This window comes from Nicotiana sylvestris, chromosome 3, assembly GCF_000393655.2.
Source record: "Nicotiana sylvestris chromosome 3, ASM39365v2, whole genome shotgun sequence".
Taxonomy (NCBI): domain Eukaryota; kingdom Viridiplantae; phylum Streptophyta; class Magnoliopsida; order Solanales; family Solanaceae; genus Nicotiana; species Nicotiana sylvestris.
In genome coordinates this window covers 140851118-140858801 of record NC_091059.1, presented here as the reverse complement: position 1 = coordinate 140858801, position 7684 = coordinate 140851118, and positions in this window count along the sequence as shown.

The following is a 7684-nucleotide window of genomic DNA, read 5'->3' as shown; positions in this document are numbered from 1 at the left end:
TTGACGGGACTGCTTTAGCAGCATGGATCCATGGTCGGCCCAACAACAAGTTGTAAGAGACAGTTATGTCCAACACTTGAAATTCCATTGTGAATTCAACTGGCCCTATTGTTAGTTCCAACACTATGTCGCCAAATGAATCTCTGCTTCCACCGTCAAACCCCCGTACGCAGATACTATTCTTCTGGATCCTCTCCTCTTTAATTTTTAATTTGCTTAAAGTGGAGAGAGGGCATATGTTTGCACTTGACCCATTGTCAACCAATACCCGGGTTACTACGGAGTTTTCACATTTCACGGTGAGGTAAAGAGCTCTGTTATGCTCGGTACCTTCCACAGGTAATTCATCATCAGCAAATGTAATTCTGTTTGTCTCAAAGATTCTGTTGGCTATTCTTCCCAAATGATTTACAGAGATCTTTTCAGGAACATGAGCCTCATTCAGGATTTTCATTAAAGCCAGACGGTGCTCCTCTGAATGGATCAGTAATGACAACAATGAAATTTGAGCGGGTGTCTTCTTCAATTGATCCACAACAGAATAGTCATGGAGTTTCATTTTTCTTAAAAACTCTTCCGCCTCTTCTTCCGTCACAGCTCTCTTTATTGGTGTTGGATTATTTTTAGTTTTTCTTAACTCTTCGGGCGTAAAACATCTTCCCGAACGAGTCAAGCCTTGCACCTCACACACTTCTTCCTTGACTTCTTTTCCCTTGTACATTACAGTCACCCGTTCATAGTTCCATGGGATGGCTTTGTTGTTGATGACTGGCAGCTGGGTCACAGGTGTGATGATGACCCGATCTGTACGGGCTCCTTCCACGAATACAATGGGTTTGTTAGCAACCCCTGGTACTATCACTTTCGGCCTTTCTTGTTTTGGGGCAACTTTGCTCGATGATCCCTCCTTGTCTACCACAGATGATTCATCGCCATTTCTGCTCTGTTTAGGTACCGGCTTCTCCTCTGTTAACTGCTTATCTGGCTTGGCTTCATGAGACTTGATCATCATGACAGTTTGTGACGGCTTCTTTGTCTCCCCATCAGCTTGTATGATTTCTATCATATTGGCCTCTTGATGGGCTGGCATTGGATTTCTATTGATATTGGGAGCTTCGGGGGTTTGAACCTCGATTTTATTAGTATCAATCAGCTCTTGTATTGCATTTTTCAAATGCCAGCATTTCTCCGTATCATGGCCTGGTGCACCTGAGCAATATTCACAGCTAATGGTGTAGTCCAGATTCTTTGGAGGAGGATTGGGTAGCTTGGATTGTATTGGTCTCAGCATGTCTAGCTGTCTCAGCCTGTGGAACAGACTAGTGTAAGACTCTCCCAATGGAGTGTAAGTTTTCTTTTTCTGTTCTCTTTCCCCCCTGAACGCTGGCCTCGGCCTGAAACCTGGTCCGGGATAGGCTCGTGGGTAAGTACTTGGTGTGGCAGGAGCACGCCAATTGGTGTGAACAGGTGGCTGATTGTATGCTTGAGCATGGTTAATGGAGAAATGAGGCTCCGAAGGGTGATAGTAGTGTTGGGATGAATCATGGTGGTAAGCTGATTGGCGAGGTCGTTGTTGATTATAGTAAAGCGGTGAACCTCTGGGTCCCGACCAAATTCCTGAATCAACTACCGCTGCTTCCTCCCTCTTCTTTCTTCCGATTCCTCCTACCCCGCCTTGAATAGCTTGAGTAGTTGCCTTAATTGCTGAATAGCTCATAATTTTATTTGTTTTGAGACCTTCTTCCACCATACCTCCCATCTTCACCACTTCGTTGAATGATTTTCCAACCGCTGAAACCAGATGGGCATAGTAAGTTGGTTCCAAGGCTTGGAGGAAGTAGTCTACCATTTCGCTCTCCTTCATAGGAGGATCCACTCTTGCTGCCTGTTCTCTCCACCGAAAACCATACTCTCTGAAACTTTCATTGTGTTTCTTCTCAAATTTTGTCAAAGATAATCGATCTGGGATGATTTCCAGATTGTATTGGAAATGGTATGTGAATGCTTGTGCCAGGTCATCCCAGGTGTACCATCTCCCATGGTCCTGGCGTGTATACCACTCCAAAGCTGATCCGCTTAAACTTTGACTGAAGTAAGCCATCAATAATTCATCCTTTCCCCTAGCTCCTCGCATCTTGCTACAGAAACCCCTTAAGTGGGCCACTGGGTCGCCGTGCCCGTTGTATAGGTCAAATTTGGGCATCTTGAAGCCGACTGGTAATTGTACATTGGGGAATAAGCACAAATCTTTGTATGCTACACTGACTTGCCCACCTAATCCTCGCATGTCTCTGAACGATTGCTCTAGACTCTTGACCTTCCTGAATATCTCTTCATGTTCAGCATTTTTGGCTGGTTTGTCAATTTCGGTTGGGAGATCAAAACGAGGAGCATTTGAATGAATTTTGGAGACTTTGAGGGTGGGCTCCGGGGGGTAATATTGGTTGTCCTGGGCCTGGAATGTAGGCTCACTAGGAGATTTGTGGAATGTGGCAGGGGGAGGTGCTACGAAAACAGGATTCATAGGTGGAGGAAAATATGGAACTGGTTTCGGAGGTGGAGACTGCGGTGTCTGAGAGGTGGTGCCTCGGTAGTGCTGGTAAATGGGGAAATTTGGGGATAATTCAGTGGTAATATTATCCTGAGTTTGGGTCATTGATGGAGCAGGGTTATTTGGGTAAGATGGGGGTAACTGTCCTGTAGACCAGGCTTGGTACATCTCAGCCATTTGCTGCTTGAGTTTAAACATCTCTTCTTTCATTTTCCCGACATCCATCTCCTCTAGCTCCATACCTGTGTCAACATCTGGGATAGACATACTTTCGGGTATTGGTCCTTTTGATCTTGTGTGATAGTGATAATATGCCAGTATACTCTTTAGAGAAACTAACTGCTTGAATTCTGAAAATGAACAAACTTGTTAGTTTTGAGAGTTTAACACATATATAATCACACGTTGAGATGCAATGCTCCTAGACAAATAATCCCTTTCTATTATGCATTTGCTCGGCTGCTTGTGTCGTCCCAGCTTTCTTGAAATTTTTATTGTTATTCACTTTTATTTATTATATATGTCTTTTATTGTGGTGGTCGAATCCTATAGAGATTGCCTACGTATCATGCCCTTACATGAATCAGACCTTGCGTAGTTCGGACTAAAGGCAATCACTTTTATTCATTATACAAAGATGGAATTACATTTGAAAACTTTTAAGAAAATGGTTTGAAACACACACACTTAAATCAAAATAAAAGATACAATTCTTAACATCTCACAACATGCCCCACTTTCCACTTTTGTTGTCAAATATTGGATTATCTGCTCAATGTGGGGCTTGACCTGGATGGCCTCCCAGCGTACGATACATCCTTTCCAACTCCATTGCTAGATGACGAGCAAAAGTGGGTGCATGCTCTGTAAACCTTTCATAATCCATTCCTTGGCAGTTTACATAACTTTGAGATGTGAAGACTGCCAGGTCGTGGATTTGTGCCCTGAAATCTTGGAGACGTTGATCTTGGTCTTGCAATTGCTGCTGACGAGTGGTGGCTATATCTCTGACACGGTTTTCACGATCTAGAGCTGCTTCTAATAGAGCTCGGAGTCTGGCCTGCTCTAATCTTGCTTGCGCTCTTTCCCTATCGAGGTCTGCTTGTTGATGTTCTCTGTTGCATCTTCTTGCCTCTTCTAGTTGTGCACGAAGCTGGTCTTCTGATCGCATCCAATAGTCTTTTTCCTTCTTGAATTGTGCCTTGTCTTTTTCGGATTGCCTATCTTGGCGTTCCTTGTTAGATCTGGCTTCTTCGTTTAATTGTTGGATCCTTTCTTTTGCTTTGCTCAATGCCCTTTCGTTTTCCGCAAGAATGGAATCATAATCTTGCATTCTTTCAAAGAGATTGGCGATGGTTTTTTGATCCTTCCAGCTCCTCTTTGGCGTTTCAGAAACTCTTTTCATTTTTTGGAATCGAGCATGAAGATTTTCATTCTCACAAGCTAGACTCTTCTTCTCGCCTTCGGCTTCTTGTGCTTGCAAATCTTTCTCCAAACTGAGGCTTCTCAGATTTTCTTTTAGGGCATGGATAGTTTGCTTTGTACCCTTTTTCCTTTTCTCCCCAGATCAACCGCTCTTGGATTTTATCATTGAAGTTTTGAACATGGGGTCTTTTTGTTGGCCTTCTTAGCTCAGGCTCTGGTACATCATCCACGCGAGACCGTTTTTCAAACCACCTTGCATATCCAGGATTTATCTCACCCTTTGTAGTGTCTGGGACTTGAGTATCACTTTTCAAGTATCGACATCCATTCCACATCTGCTGAAGTAGAGCCTCGGGAATAGTGGCTTCTGGGTGTAATTCGATTACTTGCATACTCAAATCTTCATCATCAGGAACTACTTGATATCTCCCTAGTTGCCTTAAGACTCTTAGTGGCGCATACGGCTGAATGCTTCTCAATCCCAATAGTAGTAGATAACTATTTGAGGTTGACATGTGTATTACTTCCCTCATCGGGAGCCATCCCAAAGTCCATTCAATCTGATTTGCCGTTAAAGCCTTTAGATGAGATACCCATGCTTCTATCCCTTCTGGAGCCTGATAATTTTTTGTTCTTTCCTCATAGCTCTCGATGCAATTATCATTGTTTGACCCATACTGTATGATCTTGGGCTGTTGTTGGAGATGTTCCATCACCCACATTTGCAACAAAATTTTGCATCCTTCGAAGACTTTTGCTCCTGATTTACATAAAGTCAAAGCCCGATAAATATCTGATAGAATGATGGGGATAAGGGTGTGATTTTCTTTGGTGGTGAGGATTTGCACAACTTTCGCGGTGCGAATATCAATTGTTCGCTCTTTGTTTGGGAAGACCATGACTCCTAGAAAAGCCACCATGAAGGCAAAGCGACGGTGAATCTGCCAAGTGTCTTTGTTTTGCTTGTTGGTAAGGCCTTTCTCATGAATTTCGAACCCATCTGACTTTCCGAACCTTGAATACAAAAAGTTGAAGGAACAACATCCATTGATGACATTGTTTTTCCTGATTTGACTGCTGATGTTCAGAAGACCGAAGAATCGATGTACCGAAGGAGCCTTTGTGAATATCAAGCTTTGATTTCTTAGACTTCCGTCAAAACCAGCATATCCAGCTATCTCCTCTAATGTAGGAGTAAGCTCGAAGTCAGAGAAACGAAAGACATTGTGAACAGGGTCCCAAAAAGTTACTAACGCCGCAATCAGATCATCACGGGGTTTAACTTTCATAATGTCCGTGAGATTTCCCAAATGCTTGACGACCCATTTTTGACCATCTTCGCCTAAATCATACCACCACATTTGAAGCTGAAATAGAAATTCTTCTGTACTCGTGGATGAGGGGCTTTGTGTGGTGCTCATTTTGTATCTGAAATTTAATTTTAATAAAGTCAAAATTCATTTTGAAAATTTATACTAAAAAATCATTTTCGAAAATTTTTTATTTATTAAATACCTTTATTTCAAGATTTAAAACTATTTTTCTTTTTTTGAAATTTTTAAAACAACCCATTTTATTCCTCTCTTCTCACCATGATTTCATTTAAGCTGGTCAACAAGCATGTTCGAGGCAAATGAATGCACAAGTAGCAAGTAGGATGCATCAGGATGGTCTTTTTGTTTCGGGTTCACCTGTCCTAGACAGACCCAACCCCTGTGTTGAGTCTCCAAGGCCAAATGTATATGATGCAAATATTCGTTCCTACTAGGGATCCGGTACATGGTTGAGTTATTCTAAGTGTAAAACCTGAGGTTGATTGCTCTAAACCTGGCTTACCCAAACGGACAGTTTGAGCCGAAGCGGGGGCAACGTACCGGGAGCACGAAAGTCTGCCCGGCCTAGTTACTTGTCCCAACTCCGTCTTATTTGGTATGACTTTAACAGAAAGGTGGGTCACGCGCACGTGTACACCATAAATTCAGAAGACTCAGAAAGAAGGGGGTTTCGTAGCAGTTGTATATATTCACAATTCAAATAATATTAAAGCGGTAAAAAGCAACATTTAGCATATTAGCATATAAACAGTTGAAAATCATATAGTAAATAAAGCCAATTAACACAGATATTTTAAGCTCGAATTCTTTAAACCCTGAACCAATGGTTCTGGGTTACAGTTTACCTTTTATCCCCAGCAGAGTCGCCAGAGCTGTCGCACCTACTTTTTTACGCGCCCGCGGGGCGCGTGGGGAGTTTTCTCCAATTGAAGGACAGTCGAAACGGGATTTATTTAATTATTTCAGAGTCGCCACCTGGGAATTTTAAGGCGTCCCAAGTCACCAGTTTTAATCCCTGAATCGAGGAGAATATGACTCTGTTTATTATTCTGCGAACCAGAAATCCTGAGTAAGGAATTCTGTTAATCCGGAAGAAGGTGTTAGGCATTTCCGAATTCCGTGGTTCTAGCACGGTCGCTTAACTGTTTTTATTATTGGCTTAATTATCTTGATTTTACTAAATACGTTTTTATTGCATGATTTTACTACCGCTTTTTACTTATTGTTTACAATTATATGGACGAATTACGCGTACGTATATTCGTATTATATACTTTTTATAATTATCGGGGATCGTGCCACGCGTACGTGTACACAATAAAATTGTCCATGTTATAGTTTTTATAAAATATATATTCGAAAATTAAAAATAAAATCAGGAACATCATCACCCTTTTTATTTAGATAATGAACTGCACACCTCGGGTTATATGAAATTATTTTGACATCCGCGGAGAAATCATTTTTATTAAAATATTCGCTCTAAATTTCGCGTACGCATAATCCGAATTTGCTTTTTTTTTTTTAATCAGGGTGCGCGAACGCATCCCTGATTGCGCAAAATCTTTGTTAATAGTATTATGGCCTTTTTCCCCAAATTGTTTATTATATCATGAGAAATCTCCATTTAAGATACCCTTGAATTCTTGAAAAGAACTTGCAATTTATTAAATGTTACCCGTCGATTATAATTTCCGGATATAAATTATATTCAGCCAGACTATTCAAATTCAAAGAAAAGCGTAAAAATATGATTAACACTATTTTCGGCAAATACAACATATATATCTATATGCCCAATAATGAATTGTATATGAAACTAAAAATGATTTATAAAGGGAAGAATATTTTTCAAGAACTTTTATTATTTCTATTTAGTGCAAGTCCTATTTCTAATTGTCGTTGATATAAAGTGTTGCAATTTGTATATCTCATCTTATTCTCATATACTTGCTTTTAATCTAATAGGCCTAATTATTTATTTAGGATGGTAAATAGGCATCAAATTGATAAGAGAGGGAATTATTATACAAATTGATTAACAACATTGCCTTACATGCCACATATTTGTATGTCTTGAAACATTCGTAGCACTTTAACATCATAATGAGCCATAACAACTCAACTTACCATCCACTAATGGTTCTATAGATACCTGTTATAATGCCACATAAGAACGTACAACTTATATCATTCCTTCCACAACTAAATCAGATATCAGAATAAACTAGCAATATGGTTTTGACATTTTCACGCTATTCTTTATTCAACTAACAACGTCACAAGGCCTAGTTAATGGCCAATCTTTATGTCATGTTTCCTACCTTGACAGTTCAAACATGACTAAACTAATGAGATGAAGGGCTAACATTAT